Source organism: Polypterus senegalus, chromosome 9 (assembly GCF_016835505.1).
Source record: "Polypterus senegalus isolate Bchr_013 chromosome 9, ASM1683550v1, whole genome shotgun sequence".
NCBI lineage: Eukaryota > Metazoa > Chordata > Cladistia > Polypteriformes > Polypteridae > Polypterus > Polypterus senegalus.
The window spans coordinates 16,752,461-16,775,014 of NC_053162.1; positions in this window are offsets into that span (position 1 = coordinate 16,752,461).

The window sequence follows — 22,554 nt, forward strand, 5'->3', positions numbered from 1 at the left end:
CCGTAGTGTTCTTATACACTTCAAGTCCTCCTTGACTGTTCTTTTATTAAAATATTGAAGAAGTCACTTTGGGTTTGACTTTCACATCTTTTTATATTTGTATGCTAATATATATTTCACCTTACATATTCAAGTTTAACTATATTATTAACTATAATTAGATATAATTTTATAATTAAATATCACTATTATTTGACTTTATGCATTCAGACACTGACCTTAGGAAATTAGTTTTATATATTCAGAATTATTGCATTTGATGTTTTATGTTGTATTCCTTGCCTTATTTGTCTGCTATATGCAAGTAAAGATTTTTTGTTAAAATATATACCTATGGTACCAATCTTAAACTAGAACTTAAGTATAATTTGAAATATGAGGTGTTGGTGATAAATACAGTTATAGCTTTTTATATTTTTGAATTGAATATTATGACATTATTGTTACTCCTATTGTTTTCAGGTTATGGCACTCCAGTGTAATCAGACCACATATGCCTTGGAGAATAGGAAGAGAATGTGAAGTACTGTAGAAAAAGGATGTCAAGTCAGGTCAAGTCAAGTTTATTGTCATACCTACATAGTACAATGTAATTGTTATTTACATGTCTCCTCAGAACAGTTCATAAAAGTACAATAAATAAACTAAATAAATAATAAAGAATGTTATACATATATTGTGAGGGACGTCTGGGAACCTTCAAAGGGCAGCGTGAGACAGCATGCACAGAGCATTATTTCCTCTGGAGCACTAGATGGTGCCCCACCATCCTCGCCTGACACCCCAAAAAAAGATTGTGGCGGCTCCTCAAATTCCCAAAGGGCCTCATGCGAACTGGAATTCTTCGGCTCAGCCCTGTTGGGTGCCATTAGTGCCAGCAGGGGGTGCTGTTGGGACTGGCAAGCCCAACTTGGCTGGGCTCCCACCACAACCAGAAGTGTTTCTGAACCACAGCTTCTGGACACCGAAAGTGCTTCTGGGAGTTAGATAAAAGAAGCCACTTACCTCAACTCCAAGAGCCAGAGTCAGGAGGAGGTGGACAAAGCTTTCTGGAAGAGCGGAGAAGGCAGAGAGAGAAAGAGAGAAGACAGAATTACAGAACATTGCTGTGTGCGGGAATTGTAACTTTGATTTTAGTGTGGGAAACTCTTACAGGAAAGAGTCTCACACGAATAAAAGATCTCTATGCTTAGTACTTGTGTCCAAGACTATCTACGTGTGTTAGATGTTTGGGGAGCTGCAGCACTTTTATTTATATATATATATATATATATATATATATATATATATATATATATGTATATATATATAGTCACATGCGAATAGGTGGGAGCTGGATGGACCAAGTGAAAGTATTTCCACGCCAGGCGAGGAGGTGGTGGGGTGTGCTAAATCTTCTTCTGTTGTCTCTGCAAAACAAAAATGGGAAAACTTGTCTGATTCAATCCTGAAGACGCCACTTCCAGTTCTGGCACCCAGAAGAGCATCACTTCCAGTTCCGGCACCGAGAGGTATGTCACTTCCAAGTTCCGGCACCCGGAAGTGTGTCACTTCCAGGACCATTACATCACTTCCTCTTTTGGCATTTAAAGCTGCCTTTTTCCAACAACCCTCAGTCTTGTTTTGAAGTCCATCAAGGACACATCTATCTTGATTTTCAAAAAACCATTGCAGTCAGGGAAATTTTTTAAGTGTGGCAAGTCTGATAATTTCACAGTGGTGTAGTCGGCAGGATGATGACCTCCTTATTAAACCGGAAGTCAAACCTTACCAAAGAGTCAACACACTATCCAAACCTACAACCAAAGAAGGATCAGATAGGTAAGTACCATTTCTGAGTCACCAAGCTGGGGTCAGTCGGTGTGTGTTGGGGACAACTGGAGTGTGCTTCAACTAACCAACCTTTCAAAGGCACCTGGGAGTGTAGAAAGGGGACCTACAGGCTAGAGCCAGGTTCAGATGGGAACGCACTGGGAACTTATTATGGGCTCTCGAGTAAGGGGTCCGTCCCCAATTGCCCCACAAAAGAAAAGTCTTTTGAAAAAGGTGGGGGTGCCCTGGGTTAGCAGGCAAGGGACATAATGGCCTGGAAATTTGACATTGCTAGGGCAACAAAAAGACAGGCCTGTAAATTGTGGGCAAAGGTAATAAAGTGGCCAAGGCCACAAGAAAATAATACCTATTGAATAGCGGAGCAGATAACATGTGCGTTACTGCTCCGTGCGTTGCCCAATAAAATCGCAGAGCCAGCCTGGGGGCTTAACAATATGATCTCTCTAATAGAGTAAATAGATCATTTAAAAATGGAACCCTGCTTGTGAGATCCAGAATGGGACCCATGTGAACCGAGGCATACTTGCATCCCTAACATGGAGTCCTGCTGCTATGATGAGAAGCTTACTCTGGTGGAACCTGATGCACGGCAAAGGGTTCTGTGAAGTGACAAAAGGGCTTGCAGAGTAATATGGAGGGAGGGATGGTGTGCTCTGACTAATCCACTGGCTGCTTCGTAGCCCTAATAAATGGTCACAGGGTTATGACTTTTATTTGTCTCATGCAGTAACATTTCCATTGTTGCTCGCCATCTAGTATTACTGCAACAGTGGATAAAAGTTAAGACCAGTCTAACCTGTATTCACGGGGATGATCCTATCTGTCGGCCGCCTGTTACATCTGCCATGATGGCATCTTAAAAAAGTTGGTGGTGGCAGTAGTGGAGAATCCTCCATTCCCTGTGATACTAGGTATAGATTGGTCTGATATTAATCGTAGTAAAACACTTGCTGTCCCCACAAAAGCACTAGATCTAGTCATGGATGCCAATACAGCAAACTCAGTGACCTCCACACCATGTACTCAGCTGGAGGAGAGTCGGAATTCGGCCTCTAAAGATGATGTGGAAACACCCAGAAAATCGCAGCAGGACATTTATTCATCAGGACATATCTACCCAGGATAAAACCACACCCCCTGAGGTTGAATCCTATCCTCTCACACTTCTGCATTTTCAATTAAGGCAGACCCCAGCTTCATTTAACAGGTAGCAGTGGAATGATGACTCCCTTAAGTTTGCAAAAAATGCAGTAGTTCTGGTAGATGGCCAACGCACATTACATCCCATGCCACAGGGTCTCTACTCCCTTACTTTTATTAAATAATTTTATTTTGTATTGGGTGGAAGAACAGCAGGGGGAGGTACAGTCTCTGTTGTTAGTACAACAACTTACTGATATCAAGTCTGTGAACTGGCTCATACCTACCTCCTGAGAGCCCATTTGGACCCCGAGAAAAGCACTAGAGCGGATCAAGCTCAGATTTTTTTGGCCCAGGAAAAATGAGGAGGTCCACCGCTTTTTTTCATCCTGTCCAGAATGTCAATTGCGGCAGATTCCAAGGAGGGACCATGCTCTTCTAGTTCCATTACCCTTAATTGACGTCCCCTTTGAGAGAATCGATCTGTTTGGACCCCTAGAGCCCTCAGCCAGGAGTCATAAATATATAATTGTCCTGGTAGATTATGCTACCCAATATCCCAAAGCTGCTCCCTTGCACTCAGCGACCTCAAAGGCTATCGCAGTCAGTAGGGGTCTTTGTGCGAGGTGGCATCCCTAAAGAAATCCTAACGGATCAAGGGACACCTTTTACCTCAGAGACGTTCAGGGAGATGGCCAAATTACTGAAAATAAAACTGTTATATATTGTATTAAACTACATGTTGCGCAATGCCGATAGTAACCAGTAGGTGGCACCAAGCAAGATATAGTATATGTTTTGCACCCTAGAGTTGTTGGTGAATGCAATAAAGAAATGAGTGTTTGGATACTCCGCACCATTACAGAAAAAGATTCTGTGTATTTATGAAATGAAATATCACGCAACATAACATAAATTGGCGACGAGTTGTGTGAACGAGAAGAACCGACCGCGCTGTATAGTGGCTAGCTAGTGAGCTGGTGTAGACTGTTTAAAGGCGCCTCTTTTCCGCCTCTAAGTCTAACGTGGAGTGCAAGGTGCCGACCACATGGCTGGAGTAATCAGACGGATGGATCCCTTCGAGGATGCTGGTGAGCAATGGACGACGTATATTGAACGTTTTGAACATTACATACTGGCTAATGACATTACGGCCGTAAAGAAATTGCCTGTGTTGTTTAGTGTAATGGGACCTAAAACGTACGGACTGCTACGCAGTTTGGTAGCACCTAGGGGAGATGGAGTATCACCGTGTTGTGGAGGTTTTACAAGCCCATTTCGCCCCGAAACCACTCGTGATAGCGGAGAGATACCGGTTCCACAAGCGTAATCAGGGGGAAGGGGAACGATAGCACAGTACGTGGCGGTGCTGAAAAGTCTTTCGGAACATTGCGAGTTTGGTGCATATTTGAAAGACGCACTACGAGACAGGTTTGTGTGTGGACTAAAGTGTGAAACTGTTCAGAAGCGCCTGTTGACTGAGAAAGATCTCACGTTTCAGAAAGCAGTTGATTACGCAGTTTCTGTGGAGACAGCAGTGCGCGACGTGCAGCAGTTAAGTGCTTCCCTTAAAGTGAATGCGGTGCTTTCTAAAAACTGTGACAAATGCCGCCGTTGCGGGAAAATGAATCATACTGATGATGACTGCTGGTATAAAGACCGTGACTGCCACCAGTGTGGAAAAAAAGGCCACACTAAAAACATGTGTAGGAACAAAACCAAAAGCTATCAGGACAGAGAAAAGAAATGGAAAGAGGGAAATCTTACTCAGAAGAATAATGCAATTAAGCGAAGGATGCAAAATAAGAAGAGAATTCATCATGTCGAGGTAGGGAAAGATGAAAGTGAGAATGAAGAAAATAAATCTGATACTGACAATGAGTTAGGACTGTATTCTTTGTCTCAACAAGGCAAATATTCACAAATTTCCGTGCTGCCTATAGTAAACGGGAAGAAAAAAGAAATGAGTGTTTGGATACTCCGCACCATTACAGAAAAAGTTTGTGTGTATTTATGAAATGAAGTATCACACAACATAACAAAAACATTTAAAGATCTCAGTATATCATTCTCAAACTGATGGTCTAGTCAAGAGATTTAATCAAATTCTCAAACAGATGTTATGCAAGGTAGTCAATGAGGATGGAAGGAACTGGGATCAGTTCCTCCCCATTGTCCTTTTTGCATACCAGGAAGTCCCACAAGCCTCTACGGGGTTCTTACCATTTGAATTGCTATATGGACTGCAACCCTGAGGTATATGGAATATTTTAAAAGAAGGTTGGGAGGAGGAGAGCCTTCCATCTACAAATATACCGGAGTATATCGCGCAGTTACGCAATAGATTTGCAAAGATCAGACCTATTTTAAAATCTCACATGGAGAAGGCGCAAGCAGCCCAGGTCCGTTGCTATAACCGTGGAATGTCTCTTCGGGAGTTCCACTAGGGGGATTGTGTCATGGTTTTGGTTCCTACCTCACATTCCAAATTGCTAGCACATTGGCAAGGCCCTCACAAAGTTAAGGAGAGGAAGGGGCTGGTCGACTATTTGGTTAAACAACCAAATCATCGGCCCAACGAGCAGATCTATCACATAAATTTGCTGAAACCGTGGAAGGAAAGGGGCCCAGTTCCCTCTTCCAGACATCCTCGCTCACTCTTCACTCAAAAATGAATCCTTAACTTCAGTGATAATCTGACTCACCAACAATGACAGGAGCTTGAAGCAGTTATCCTATCTGTCCCAGAGGTAGTAAATGAGAAACCCGGATGAACCTCCATGGTTGCACATGACATCGTGACAAAACCCAGGGTGATAATTCGAGAACGCCCATATAGGCTTCCTGAGGCAAAAAGGGCAGAAGTGGAGCTTTAGATCAAACGAATGTTGGATCTTGGTGTGATATAGGAGAGTTGTAGTCCCTGTTCCAGTCCTATCATTTTGGTCAGAAAGCCTGACAAGAGTTGGAGGCTTTGCAATGACTTCCGTTAGCTTAACCAGGCCTCCCAATTCGACGCGTACCCAATGCCGCGAGTGGACGACCTCCTCGAGCAACTAGGACAAGCCAAATTTTTGACTACTCTTCATATGACAAAAGGGTATTGACAGGTTCCCTTAACAGACTTTGGGAAGGAAAAGACAGCGTTTAGCACCCCTAGTAGACACTGGCAATATCGTGTTCTTACATTCAGATTACATGGGGCACCTGTGACCATCTAACGTTTGGTGGACAAAGTGCTTCAACCTCATAATTCATATAGTGCTGCCTATTTAGATGATGTCGTCATTTATTCCAGCACCTGGAAAGAACACCTACAGCAGGTTTGAGCTGTATTGTGGTCACTAGCAGAAGCCAGACTTCATATTAATCCGAAGTAATGTTACTTTGGATTGGTTGAAGCCAAATATTTAGGTTATCTAGTGGGCCAGGGTATAGTAAGACTACAGTGCTCCAATGTAGACGCCATATTGAATTGGCCCTGTCCGATGACAAAGAAACAGGTACAAGCCTTTCTTGGTTTAGCAGGCTATTATCGGTGAGTGAGCAACGTCCATGACCAACCTTACAAGGAAAGGGAAACCAAATCTTGTGGTATGGGATGATGAACAGAAGCTGCATTTAGTTTTCTGAAACAGGCCCTTACGTCAGCTTCTTTACCTTTCATCCTCCAGATGGACGTTTCATACACAGGTGTTGGAGCCATGCTGAGCTACAGCGTTGACAGAGTGGAACACCCCATTATATACCTGATTCGGAAACTGTTGGACTGGAAGACCATGTATGCGGCAGTGGAGCTGGAAGCTTTAGTGATCAAATGATTGATTACTCAGCTGAGGTACTACCTTTTGGGGCATGAATTCACTCGAACCCAGGAGTCACGAGGTGGTTCTTAGACCTACAGCCTTACAAGTTTTCAGTCATTTATCGTTGAGGTATATTGCAAGCCAATGCCGATGCCCTTTCCCAGAGCCAAGACCTCATGGACAGGTACACCCGAACAAATGGGTCTCCTTGGGGTGCCCGTGTCACACACATGCGAATAGTAGGGAGCTGTATGGACCAAGTGAAGGTAATTCCACGCCAGGCCAGAGGGTGGCGGGGAGCACTAAACCTTCTTCTGTTGTCTCTGCATACCAAAAACAGGAAAACTTTCAAAACAAAACTAACTCAAAGATATCCATACTGAAGGTCAAATTGCTTCTAGGCAGGAAAGGGTGGGTTTCGAAGGGTGGAAAATGGAAGTGACATCAGAGGTGGACTAGCTGTCATTTTTCAGAGGGTAGCCGATAGAAGGCATTAGTAAACTGTGCCAACACTTGCTTCGGTGAGTAACTGCCCTTAAGCCGTCTCCCGAGCTCATGTGCATGACAATATGCACATCTGAAGATCATCTTCCAGGAGGTATATACTTCCGCTCTGGGACTGGAGGAGGCACTGTCTCTAACAGTATCATTTCCTTTCTCATCCACAATGCCAAGAAGATCTGAGTCCTATTAAAGCTGACTGTCCCCAGAAGATGAGGTGTCACTTGGACCAGAGCTGACTGCAGAACAGAGCTCTGCCACGCCAGACCCGCTCTGCTGAGCAGCATTATTCCCATTCAATGGCAGGCATTGCTTGTTGCTTTGTTTTGCTTTGGTGTCCTCACGCACTTGATTCTTTGCTGTATTCAAGACATTGTATTAAACAAAGAATCACAGCTGTCGCCACAAATGTTCTTAACTGTATGTGTCTTCCCTCAACCACTCAACCACAATATATACATAATTATATAAAAGCACTAATATATATAATAGCACTAAGGTTTGTGTCTGACCAGTTCCTTATAAGAAATCTGCTTGTTCAGTTTGGCTTTGGTAATACAATGAAAAGATGATGTCTGAGTGTGAGACACATGAGGAGGAGAAAAGGTGTAGAAGCTACGCTGAGTGTCACCTTCAAAGATGGGAGATACAAAAGGGGGTGAGCAAGATGCCATAAAATGTGAGCGTCTAAGAAAAGGAGACTTTATAGAAATGTTCTTGAAAGAGGAGAGCCCCGGTCTAGAGAGTTTCAGACACACTGGAATACAGAGGAAAGAAACTGAAGGTACACTTGTAGTAGCAAAAGATATCAAACATATTAAATGTAGACTATAAGTCTTCAGCAGGTAACATTGTGTGACCACTAGAGGGTGTTGCAGCACCCCAAACCCCAGACACAAGAGGCACAGCTCTTGTTCTCTTGTTGAACAGCGCCCACTACAGATTCCAAAGGGTAGAAGCAATACAAGGTATCTTACAAAGCAATGAAACCCACCTGAGGAATCACAAACACCTGTGATGCCAATTGTCCCAAACATTATGCTGCTCTAAAATAGGAGGGCCATGTAGAGAAAGTGTTGTCATTTCTACATTGGTGGATTGGAAATGAATGCAAATACACTTAAATGAAAGTCTGCAATGTGCACTTTACTCACGTTGGAATTGTTTGATTTGTAATTTTAAACTGTGGAGCAGATTGTGGGGTACTTCGAGGAAAAAAGTGTCTTTGTCCCAAATATTATGGAGGGCACTGTAAATACAGAACTAAAGTGCTTTTGAACACACATTCTGTGATACATAAGACTGAATTCCTGCAGTCATGTTAATAACTTTTAAGTGAAAGGTAAACTGTGCAAGAGCTATACAGTGAGAGGTTTATTTTTTGTAGGGACCGGATGTCACGACCTTTCAGATGTTTAGACTTCTTACAGATCTCTTGCACAACATTCCTTAAGTTAAAAAAAAAAAGTGCGTCCTTGAATAAACTGAATTATATCATCATACTTCAGGCATATTTCTCCAAACATATTTTTGTTATAAAGACTTTAAAGCAAAAAGAAAGTCTTCTGGGCCACCTGGATTTCATTTTATATAGGAATGCTTTTCTTTTTTTTTTTAATCTATTGATAACTACTGCTGTATGTAGAAATCAACACTGGGTTTGCTGGTAGAAAGCTAAGGAAGAGAAATTTCACTTAACTTGAATGAAAGAAAAAATTATTTTGTTTATAAATGGAAATAAATTTGATGAAGAAAATTTTGTTTGTGGAATGCTGCCTTTCCAGGAGCACGTTCTCCTCATGTTCACATAACCTTTTCTTCAGGTACTCTCCAGGCATTGCTTTATCAGCCATTATTAATGCTCATCATTTGCAATTTTAGGCTCACGGTGACATCGAGATTCTACTCGATCGACTAGATTTTCACACACTGTCACAGGACATAAAATTGCAAATAAAATAAAAACAAAAAACTAAAAAAGCAGTGATTCAATAAATTTACTTTGAATTTTATTTCATTCTAGACATTATGGACCCAAGATATTTCATATTTTATCTGGTGTCACACACGTGCAAATAGGAGGAAGCTATATGGACTGAGTGAGGGGAAGTCTATGCCAGGCCAGGGGGTGGCGAGTGTGCTAACCTTTCTTCTGTTGTCTCTGCAGACAAAAATGGGAAAAGCTGTCTGATCCAACTCTGAAGATGTCACTTCCGGTGCCGGCGCCCAGAAGCATTTCGCTTCCGGGTTGACCACGCCACTTCCTGTCTGAACATTTAAAACCGCCATCTTTTCCAACCATCCTCAGTTCAGTTACGGACTCCAATCCATGCACATCAGTGCTATTTTCAAACCCTTTTGCAGCCAGGGAAATTATACGGGTGGCTTCCCCAAACCTTTTCGAGTGTGTCGAGTCTAATTATTTCACACTGGTCAACTTCATTTTATTTGTTAATATGCATCCATTCATGCATTTCAGGTCTGCAACACTTTCCAAAAAATAAAATGTGAGGTTAAAGCATTCACCATTTTGTAATGTTGCCATTCTTTCTCGCAACACGTTTTGGCACTGAGGATACCAAGCGATGAAGCTTTTAGGGGTTAATTTGTTCCATTCTTCCTGCAAACACGTCTTAAGGTGTGTAACAATACAGGGTCGTCATTGTCGCATATTTTGTTTCAAAGTTCCCCACACGTTCTCTGTTGGGGACAGGTGAGGACTGCAGACAGACCAGCTCAGTAGCTGTATGTTCTTCTTCTGCAGCCACGCCTTTGTAATGTGTGCAGGCTTGTACTTTTCTGCATTAATGCTGCCATCACAGAAGTACAAATGACCTTTGCCAAGGGCACTGACACAACACTATACCGTGGCAGACCCTGCAGGCTTCTTGACTTTTGTTGTTGTAGTTGTTGTTGCTGATAACAGTCTGGATGGTCCTTTCTGTCTTTGGTCCAGAGAACACAGTATTCATATCTTCCAGAAAATATCTGGAATACTGATTCATCCGATCTCAATACATGTTTCCATTGTGTGATAGTCCATCCCTGATGCCTCCAAGCCTAGAGACATGGAGATGGTTAACAGGAAGCTTCTTTTTTACACAGTAAAGTTTGAAGTGGCAGTTGTGAATGTGAGTCCGTAATGTAGTGCTTGACAAAGGTTTGTCAACCCTTGTAACCCCTTGTGGTGATATCAGCTATCGATGAGCGACGCTTCTTGATGCTGTGCCATCTGAGGGAATGAAGATCATGGGTGTTCAGCTTAGGCTTGCACCCTTGCTTTTTACACACCTCCAGATTCCTTGAATCATTTTTATGATATTATGCACTGTTGTGTGAGAAATATGCAAATCCCTTCCAGTCTTTCTCTCAGGAACATTGTTTTTTAATATGTCCATAATTGTCTTACATATTTGTTGACAAACTGGAGATCCTCTGCCCATCTTTGCTCCTCAAAGACTCAGCCCTTCATGGATACCAAATCATGATTACAATCACCTGTTAACATCACATGTTTAAAATCATATCATTATTTCATTATTTTGCCTCATTAGTGGCCCTATTTTTTCCCCCCGTCCTTTTGTTTTGAAATGTGCTGCAGGCCTGAAATGCACAGAAATATTAAGCCACCAAGGTGTCTATCTATTCAGCTTGTTTACTTCACATGACCCAATGTGTTTAGTTTCAATTTAAATATTATTTAAGTTGTTCCTTTGATTCAATTTACTGTTCATTTTACTCTACATTTTTGTGTGTACGTAATAACAATTATTTAACCTCCTTGGCTTACACCCTGAGGTCCTCCCGGGCTCAGAATTCTATGTAAAAATGGTTAACCCCAAGTGCTTCTCAGGTTAAGCCGTTATGTCCGACACACACTGTTAAGCTGGAATATCAGTCAAGATAGTAATCTACTGCCATCTTGTGAAGAAAATAGCATAATGCTTCAAAAAAAAAAAAAGAATCCTTCTATGTGTTTTGCCACTATATAGTAACATTTGTGGGAGGGGCAGAGCCATTTAACACTAGAATCCCTGAAGAATACGAAAAATTTGTAACCCCTGGCCTCCTTAAATTCCTTCGCACCTCTCCTCATCAGTGTCTTTTGTTTTGTAAATGTGTCGATCAGCACAAGCAGCAAGCAGCCTGCTACCCCCTACAACTCCAGGCACCTCACACCATGATAAAGAGACTTGAGCTGGGAGAAGTCTGCAACTGATTTCAGCTTCATCGGGTGGGATGGGATAGCAGGCTGCTTGCTGCTTGTGCTGATCAACACTTTTGGCAAACAAAAGACGCCGATTAGGAGAGGTGCAAAGGAATTTAAGGTGGCCCGGGATTACGACTTTTTTCATAGGCTTCAGGGATTCTAGTATTAAGCAAAGCACACAATGACATGTAAATAAGAAGCTGTAAAGCCAGTTTTAGAACAAACTGAAACTGAACCATTAGTTGAATCAAGTGATAGTGATGATGTGAATTTGGTCATCAGATGTTGACACTGAATCTGAAACTGAGTGAAACAAATGAAACTGATGCATACAGCACTGTACAACCAAACCACCATGATATGCCCAGTGAATTCAGTCATGTAAAGGTTCATTTGTGGTGCAAAAAGAGAAAAAGATTGTGGTTAAGTGGAAAGACAAGATAGATATTACTTCCCCAAACGCTGTTCACAATGCAGCAACTGTCAATGTCAATGTGGAAGTCACTAAGCCTGGCGCTGTGGTAGCCTACAAAAACACAAGGTGTGCATCGATCGTGTGGATCAGGCACTGACATTCTACCCTCTCGTACACAAGCAATGGGAAAAATATTTTAAGAAAAGTGTACAAAGAAACGCACTTTTACTGTCTCAAGTGCTACAGTGGGCTGTTCGTTGGGGTCTGTTTCAAAACATCACAGAAAGGACAGGTACTAAATTTGCAACAGCAGTGAACAACGAATAGTCCTTTCCTACTGTACTCATGTTGATATTTTGGTATTTACATGTTTCTATTACACATAATAACATTTTCTCTTACTAAAAAAATATTACATTTTTGTCATATTTTTCCTGGGATAAACATAACACTAAGGAGGCTACATTACAGTGCTTGCTTCTGGCAATAATGGATACAATGAGGCTATTAGAAATAAACTGGATACATTAGGATTAAAAGTCAAGACGGAGGTAAACAGCTTAGGGGTAATTGTTGACTGTAATCTGAATTTTAAATCGCATATTAATCAGATCACTAGGACAGCATTTTTTCACCTAAGAAACATAGCTAAAGTTAGGCCTCTTATATCTTTGAAAGATGCTGAGAAATTAGTTCACACGTTTGTTTTCAGTCGACTAGATTACTGCAACGCACTCCTCTCAGGACTACCCAAAAAAGACATAAATCACTTGCAACTAGTGCAGAATGCAGCTGCTAGAATCCTAACTAGAAAAAGAAAATCCGAGCACATTTCTCCAGTTTTGATGTCACTACACTGGTTACCTGTGTCATTCAGGATTGACTTTAAAATTCTGCCTATGATTTATAAAGCCTTAAATAATCTCGCTCAATCTTATATATCGGAGTGTCTGACACCTTATATTCCAAATCGTAACCTTAGATCCTCAAATGAGTGTCTCCTTAGAATTCCAAGAACAAAGCTTAAAAGAAGTGGTGAGGTGGCCTTCTGCTGCTATGCACCTAAAATCTGGAATAGCCTGCCAATAGGAAATAGCCAGGCTGATACAGTACAGCACTTTAAAACACTGCTGAAAACACATGACTTTAACATGGCCTTTTTATAACTTCAATTTAACTTAATCCTGATACTCTGTATGTTCAATTCTTCATAATAACCATTCATGGTGGCTCTAAAATCCGTACTGACCCCTACTCTCTTCTGTTTCTTTTTCCGGTTTCTTTGTGGTGGTGGCCTGCGCCACCTCCACCTACTCAAAGCTTCATGATGCTCCAACAATGATGGATGGATTAAAAGGCAGAAGTCTACGTGACCATCATCATCAAGTCCTTCTGTGAGAACCCTAAATCCAAAGAGGACTGTTTCATTTATGTTAGGTAGAATGCCCAGAGGGGACTGGGTGGTCTCATAGTCTGGAATCCCTACAGATTTTATTTTTTCTCCAGCCGTTTGGAGTTTTTTTTTGTTTTTTCTGTCCCCCGTGGCCATTGCACCTTATTCTTATTCGATGTTAATTAATGTTGACTTATTTTGTTTTCTTATTGTGTCTATTATTTTTCAATTCTTTATTATGTTAGTCACGTGTGCTTTGTGCTGACGTGTGCTTTGCAAACGCTAGAGTCTGTTGAGAGTGTTGGTTTGTTCTGTGGTGTGAGATTTACATTAAAAAAATACATTTTGCTCTTAAAAACTTGGGTTTTGGTTGCCTCTAAGGAACCGTGTGGGAATTTTAAAGCTTTTTTCCCTTTAGAAGGGTTTTTTTTTTGCTTTTTTCGCCCGCACAAGAGCAAAAGTAGCTGGGTGTTTGGAAGTGCGCTTGGAAAAGTTATTTGTACTTGTTCTTTTTCTTGTTATCTGTATTTGAATTGGCATCGAGGCGGCAGGGTAGAAAGCAGCAGTAACTGATATCGGCATTTGTAAATAAATAACCGCGTCGTCGTAACAGCGATTCCTTAGTTTAAAGGAAAAGAAAAAAAGGCCGCGGCTGACTTCAAAGCAGTAAAAGGTGGAAACTCAGTAGTGCGCAGGTAAGCGGCCTGCGTTAAGACACCGTTCAGGCACAAGGAGCAGTAGGAGCAAATAAGGTAGTAAAGTTTTATTTATTTGTTTATTTTAGATTAAACAGTCCTTAGCCGTCCAGAGGCAGAACAGTTAAGTGGGCGACAGCGTATTGGTTCATTAATACGGGGGAATACAAACAGTGCGAGTGAAGAGCTTATAAGTAAGAAGAGCGCAAAGTTAGAAGAGACAGAGAAAAGTAAAGTTAACCTCATAGAAAGGCAAACAGCAGGCAGCTGAGAGGGAGAACAGTACAGGAGCTTAAGGGGAAAAGGTGTAAAATATCTGTAGCAGATCTTAGTGTTACCATTTAAGTTAAGGAGCAGCTGAAAGAAGAAGAAATTTAATTTTAAGAAAAAAAAAATATAGTTAAGGCAGCTTAGTAATCCCAAATCAAATTTTAATAATGAGGCCAGTGCAATGCAAGTCCTGTTGGATGTTGGACTTTTAGATGATGGTTTGGAAGAGCCAGTTGTCTATGAGGGCTACATCTGCAAGAGATGCCAGCTGATCCAGCACCTCGAGCTCAGGGTCGCTGAACTGGAGGAGGAGTTGGCTGACCTGCGTTGTAATAGAGAATTGGCGGACTTGGCCCAGGTGTCCTTTAGAGATAGTGTGCACCCCTAAGGTGGCGCGGAGGAGATTCCAGACCAGACAGGTAGGAATAGGTGGGTCACGGTCGCAAGGCGTAAGGTAAAGGGTGCACACTGTCCGGGGCATCAACCCCAGAATTAGAAGTGTCTAACCGTTATCATGTCCTGGCGGAGCTGGACGGTGACTCTGATAATTCTGAGGTGGTAGGCAGGGTTGAGGAGCCCCAACGGGCCACCTCAAAACCAGTTCCCAAAAAGAGAGAGGTAGTGATAGTTGGGGACTCAATCATTAGGGGGATTGAAGCGCAGGTGTGCTCCAGAGAGAGAGAGTCTTACATGGTGTGTTGCCTTCCGGGTGCACAGGTGGGAGACCTTCCTGGAAGGGTGGATAGGCTCTTGGCCAGAGCGGGTGGATCCAGTTGTCATTGTCCTCGTTGGAACAAATGACATACATAAGGGTAGTCTGTCAGTTCTGCGATCCAAATTCAAAGAGTTAGGTACCAAGCTGAGGAGCAGAACTGACAAGGTAGTCTTCTCCGGTTCTGCCTGTGCCAGCGCCAGTCCAGGTAAGATTGAGGAGATTAGAAGGCTTAACGCGTGGCTCAAATCTTGGTGCAGGGTAGAAGGGTATAGGTTTATGGGGCATTGGGACTCCTTTTGGAACAGATGGGACCTGTTCCGCGTGACGGGTTACATCTGAACCGGAGGGGCACCAATGTATTGGGGAGGCGTATGTGTAGGCTAGTCGAGGATTGTTTAAACTAGGGGATGGGGGGGCAGGGAGTTTAGGACAGGCCAGATTTAGATCTATACATGGAAGAACAAACAATGGTGTAGAAATAAAAATGCATAGTAATGTAAATTTTAAGCAAACACGTAAAGATAGAAGGATTAACACATTAAAAATAGCTTGCCTTAATGCTAGAAGTATCAAAAATAAGGTAAGTGAGTTGGAGTTGTATGTAGCAGAGCACAATTATGATATTATAGCAATAACGGAAACCTGGCTAAATAACAAAGATGGGGATGAGTGTAACATAGAGGGATACACATTTTTAGGAAGGATAGACAGAACAGAAAAGGAGGTGGGGTTGCTGTTTATGCCAAACAGGAATTAAATGTAAGTCATCTTCAGTTGGATGATGAGCCCCATCTTAGTGAGGACATGTGGCTTCGCCTGGAAAATATTAGGGAAAAGGTCTCATTTTAGGAGTGTGTTATAGACCACCCAATTCAGACAGTAATTTCAACACACATCTTTTAGTAATATCAAAAGGCAAGTTTACAGGGGATATTATAGTCATGGGGACTTTAATTATCCAAATATTAACTGGGATAACCTTACAGATGGAGGAGCACAAGAGCAGGAGTTTTAGAAGTAATCGCGACTGTTTTTAACACAGCATGTTAAAGCACCAACAAGGGGTGAAGCCTATCTGGATTTAGTATTCTGTAATAATCAGGATAGAATTGAGGGTGTAGAGGTGATTGAACCACTAGGGTCAAGTGACCATAATGTAATACAATTCTCAGTATTTTGTAAGAGTACAGATGCAAAGACTAAAATTGTTAAGTTGAACTTTAGTAGGGCTAATTTTGAGCAGATGCGACAAAGTCTAAGTAGGATAGACTGGGATAAGCTTTTAAATGTGGAGACAGTCGAGGAGCAGTGGAACAGGTTTAAAATGTTTTACATGTAATGCAGGACAGATACATACCTAAATTTGGAAGTAATAGGAAACTAAAAAATCTCCACGATGGATTAATAAAGATTTAAAAAGAAGTTGCAAAGGAAAAACTGCTGTATAAGGCATATAAGACTAATGACTGCAAAGAGAACCGTGCGTATGAGAAAATGAGGGCAACCATTAAGAAGGATATCAGAGAGGCTAAAAGACAGTTGGAGAGGAATATAGCAGATAAGGCGAAAGAAGACCCCAAGAGATTCTTTCAGTATTTTAGTAGTAAAAGAACAGTTAAGGAGGAGGTCAAGTTCATCAGGAATAGTAAAGGGAATTAAAAGATACAGACAATGAAATAGCAGATGCCCTAAACTTACATTTTTCTGAGGTGTTTACAAGTGAGCAAGTGGATAACCTGCCAGAGGTAAACACAACTACTAAGGAGGTACTGAGGGATTTGGAAATTGTAGAGGGAGAAGTGCTGCTCAGATTAAATAAGATGAAATCAAACAAATCACCAGGCCCAGATAATATTTATCCTCGTGTTCTTAAGGAGGCTAGTGAGTACATATATAAACCCTTGACACATATTTTTAGGAAGTCACTGTGCACTGGAGAGATTCCAAAGGACTGGAAAATGGCAAATATCATCCCATTATATAAAAAGGGTGACAGGGCAGATCCAAGCAACTATAGGCCAGTAAGCTTAACAAGCATCACAGGAAAATTAATGGAAGGAATTATTAAGGATAAGATTGAGCAACACATGACAAGGACAGGAGTTATTCTGAACAGTCAGCATGGGTTCAGAAGGGGAGGTCGTGTTTTACTAACATGTTGGAATTCTATGAGGAGGCAACAAAAGGATACGATCAAAGTGGAGCTTATGATATTATTTATCTGGACTTTCAGAAAGCATTTGATAAGGTGCCACATGAGAGGTTGGGCATCAAGTTAAAAGAAGTGGGAATTCAGGGTGATGTTTTTAGATGGGTGCAGAATTGGCTCAGACACAGGAAGCAGAGGGTGATGGTGCGAGGAACCTCATCAGAACTGGCGATGTTAAGAGTGGTGTTCCACAGGGGTCAGTGCTAGGGCCGCTGCTATTTTTAATATATATAAATGATTTAGATAGGAATATAAGTAACAAGCTGGTTAAGTTTGCAGATGATACCAAGATAGGTGGATTAGCAGATAATTTGGAATCCGTTATATCATTACAGAAGGACTTGGATAGCATACAGGCTTGGGCAGATTTGTGGCAGATGAAATTTAATGTCAGTAAATGTAAAGTATTACACATAGGAAGTAAAAATATTAGGTTTGAATACACAATGGGCGGTCGAAAAATCGAGAGTACACCTTATGAGAAGGATTTAGGAGTCATAGTGGACTCCAAGCTATCAACTTCCAAACAGTGTTCAGAAGCCATTAAGAAGGCTAACAGAATGTTAGGTTATATAGCACGATCTGTGGAGTACAAGTCCAAGGAGGTTATGCTCAACCTTTATAATGCACTGGTGAGGCCTCATCTTGAGTACTGTGTGCAGTTTTGGTCTCCAGGCTACAAAAGGACATAGCAGCACTAGAAAAGGTCCAGAGAAGAGCGACTAGGCTGATTCCAGGTCTACAGGGGTTGAATTATGAGGAAAGATTAAAAGAGCTGGGCCTTTACAGTTTAAGCAAAAGAAGATTAAGAGGTGACATGATTGAAGTGTTTAAAATTATGAAGGGAATTAGTACAGTGGATCGAGACTTGTATTTTAAAATGAGCTCATCAAGAACACGGGGACACAGTTGGAAACTTGTTAAGGGTAAATTTCGCACAAACATTAGGAAGTTTTTCTTTACACAAAGAACGATAGACACTTGGAATAAGTTACCAAGTAGTGTGGTAGACAGTAAGACGTTAGGGACTTTCAAAACTCGACTTGATGTTTTCTTGGAGGAAGCAAGTGGATAGGACTGGCGAGCTTTGTTGGGCTGAATGGCCTGTTCTCGTCTAGATTGTTCTAATTCTAATTCTAATTCTAAAGCACTTTGAGCTACTGTTTGTATGAAAATGTGCTATATAAATAAATGTTGTTGCTTCTGTATTACTGAACAGTAGAAGCAGTTGCATTTTGTATAGTAAAATCTTACATTATGGTACCACTAAAGTGTCATTTTTATGGAAGAACAGTATGGATTGTTCCATACCAATTTTGAAAATGATAAAGGAGTTAGTACAGTAGATCCACATTTACTTTACAACAACAAGAACACTGGGACACAGTTGGAAGCTTATTAAGGGCATATTTGACACAAATATCGAATGTTTTTCTTAACACAGAAATCCATAGACACATGGAATGAATTGCCAAGTAGTGTGGTAGAGATTAGGAGTTGGGGACCTTCAAATCTTGACTTGATGTTTTTTTGGAAGATCTGAGTGGATAGGACTGGCATGCTTGGTTGGACTGAATGTCCTGTTTTCATCAAAAATTTTCTAATGTTCTTCTTCTTCATCTTTCAGGCTACTCCCATTATGGATCGCTACAGCAGATCATCTGCCTCCATATCTTCTTACCCTCTACATCTTGCTCTGTCACACCCATCACCTGCACGTCCTCCCTTACCACATCCATAAACCTTCTCTTAGGCTTTTGTCTTTTCCTCTGGCCTGGCAGCTGTATCCTTAGCATCCTTCTGCTAGTATACCCAGCATCTTTCCTCTGCACATGTCCAAACCAACACAATCTTACTTCTCTGGCTTTGTCCAATAACCTGAGCTGACCCTCTAATGTCCTTATTTCTAATCCTGTCCGTCCTCGTCACACCCAATGCAAATCGTAGCATCTTTAACTCTGTCACCTGCAGCTCTGTCTCCTGCTTTCTGGTCAGCCGTCTCTAGTCCATATAACAAAGCTGGTCTCACTACCATCTTATAAACCTTCCCTTTCACTCTTGCTGATACCCATCTGTCACAAATTACTCCTGACACTCTGCTCTTCTCTTCTCCACCCTGCCTGAACTGTCTTCGTCACCTCTCTTCCATAATCCCCATTACTCTCTACTGTTGATCCCAGGTATTTAAACTCACCCGCCTTCGCCAACTCTACTCCCTGCATCCTCACCATTTCACTGACCTCCCTCTCACTCACACACAAGCGGAGTGGTGGCTCTGTGGCTAAGGATCTGCACTGGGAATCGGAAGGTTGCAGGTTTGAATCCCGTAAATGCCAATAGGGACTCTGCTCTGTTGGGCCCTTGAGCAAGGCCTTTAACCTGCAATTGCTGAGCACTTTGAGTAGTGAGAAAAGTGCTATATAAATGCAAGGTATTATTATTCTGTCTTGTTACTACTAACCTTTATTCCTCTCCTCTCTATTGCATATCTCCACCTCTCCAGGGTCTCCTCAACCTGCTCCCTACTATCGCTACAGATCACAATGCAATCAGCAAACATCACAATCCACGGGGACTCCTGTCTAATCTCGTCTGTCACCCTGTCCATCACCATTGCAAATAAGAAAGGGCTCAGAGCCGATCCCTGATATAATCCCACCTTCACCTTGAATGCATCCATCACTCCTACTGCAGACCTCACCAGTGTCACACTTCTCTCGTGCATGTCCTGTACAATTCTTACATACTTCTCTGCCACTCCCGACTTCTTCATACAATACCACAACTCCTCTCGAGGTATCCTGTCATATGCTTTCTCCAGGTCCACAAAGACACAATGCAACTTCTGGCCTTCTCTCTACTTCTCCATCAACACCCTCAGAGCAAACATCACTTCTGTGGTGCTCTTTCCCGGCATGACACCATATGGCTGCTCACTAATCATCACCTCCCTTCTTAACTGAGCTTCCACTACTCTTTCCCATAACTTCATGCTGTGGCTCATCAATTTTGTCCCCCTGTAGTTACTACAGCTCTGCACATACCCCTTATTCTTAAAAATCAGTACCAGTACACTTCTTCTCCACTCCTCATGCATCCTCTAACTTTCCAAGTATGCATTAAACAATCTGGTTAAAAACTTCACTGCCATCTCTCCTAAACACCTCCATGCTTCCACAAGTATGTCATCTGGACCAACGGCCTTTCTGTTCTTCATTCTCTTCATAGCTGTCCTTACTTCTTCCTCACTAATTCATTGCACTTCCTGATTCACTATCTCCACATCATCCAACCTTCTCTCTTTCATTCTCTTCATTCATCAACCTCACAAAGTACTCTTTCCATCTGCTCAACACACTCTCCTCGCTCTTGAGTAGAAAACAATATGGATTTCTGATGTTCTAATGTAATAAAAAAAGAGAAAGGCCAGACACCTCATCAGAAGCACGGACAGCAGAGCCATCAGTATCACCACCGAGAAAGAAGAAGTCTGCCATGCCTGAGCTGTTTGGTGAGTTGTTTGTGGCACAGGAGACAGGCACAACAGCCAATAATTTTCCCAACTCACTAAGGATGAAGCAATGTCATTCAGGACAGTAGACTGCATTCTGTTGGTTGCTGGTCCATTTGAATGTTGAAAAAAATGTTTTAAAAATTTATGGAATCATGACCACATTGTACCACATATTTTTGAATCAAATCACGAATTTTGTGAATCGTTACACTGATACCTTATGGATCCATTCTCCTGGGTTCAAATCCCATGTAAAGGACACTATAGAGTTTGCATGTTTTCCGCCTGTTTTTTTCTCTCTCATCCCAAAGATGTGCAAGTTAGGTTAACTGGCAATTAAAATTTCACCATTCTCGCTATCCTTTCTGTCCATTCTGAGGTCCATCTTCCTCTTGCAGCTGCATCCAGGGAGGTTGACTACAATCCCACAGACCCTAAACGTTCTTCATAAAGTTTGCCACTAATGTCACAGGAACATCAAGCTGCTTGGAGATGGTCTTCTAGCCTTTGTCTTTAACATGCTTGTCTAACGTGTTTTTTCCGATCTCCTTTGTTATCTCTGGTCTATGTTCAGTGTGGGACACATGATGATACCAAACAGCAGAGTGATGACTTTTCTCCATTTAAATTGACTGAATGTTTACACGATTTAAGTCGTTTGTTATACAAATTCATGAAAACAACTTGTTACAAAAATCACTCCAGATCAATTATTTAGGATCTCCTCCAGGGGTACCAATAAATGTGTCCAAGCCATTTTAGAAGATCTGTGTAGAATAAACAACATCTCTTCTCATAGTTGCTTTGCTTTACTCGATGGCATATCAAATTCATGCAGGTACGTAGGGGACAAATGGTGTTCAAGTCATCACATCAACTTTTTCAATGAGCTACAAGGGGACCAACAAATGTGTGATGTGACAGGCTGAAACCCTGTGGCGCAATGAAAGTGAAGGGTGCATCACGGCGTCGCCGAGGCGGGATCCCGGGCGCACCGCTGGCTCGTCTCGCCTGCAGCGCCGGGGAGGTGGAGCCAGAGCGTACGTGATAGCACCCGAAAGATGGTGAACTATGCCTGGGCAGAGTGAAGCCAGAGGAAACTCTGGTGGAGGTCTGCAGCGGTCCTGATGTGCAAATCGGTCATCCAACCTGGGTATAGGGGCGAAAGACTAATTGAACCATCTAGTAGCTGGTTCCCTCCGAAGTTTCCCTCAGGATAGCTGTCATTCGCAGTTTTATCTGGTAAAGCGAATGATAAGAGGCCTTGGGGCCGAAACAATCTCAAGGCTAAAATAACAATGTGGAGTTAAGCAGGTGAAGCTAATGTTTTGCAGTATATAAGGAGCCTACAAAAAAGGCCTATTCCTTCAAGATGGGTCTAGGCTTGCCAATATGTCAACAGATGTGACATTGAATATTCCAGCACCGAGAACAATATTCCACCCATCAGTAGGATTTAGGGAATTTCACCCTCCATAGTGCATAATATAATTTAAAGAATGATTCAAGAAATCTGTTCATATCTCGTGTAAAGAGCAAGGACAAAAACACTTGAATGTGAATGTGCGTGATGTCCAGTCTGTGGTGCAGATACAGGACCTTTTATGGAACACTAGAATGTTTCATCATCATTCTGGCTGGAAGGCAGCAGTGAACAGTGGATGAACATCTCGGAAGCCATTTAGAAGTTCCCCCATTTCATTAAAGAACAACAAAGGGAACTGAGGTGTTATGTATGTATCTCAGCTGGTCAAATGATGGGACAGACTGCTGTAGTTAAGGTTGTACATCCCTTTACATCTGGAAATATTTGTTGGTGGCGCATGTAGATGTTTTCTCTAGCCCAAAGTCCT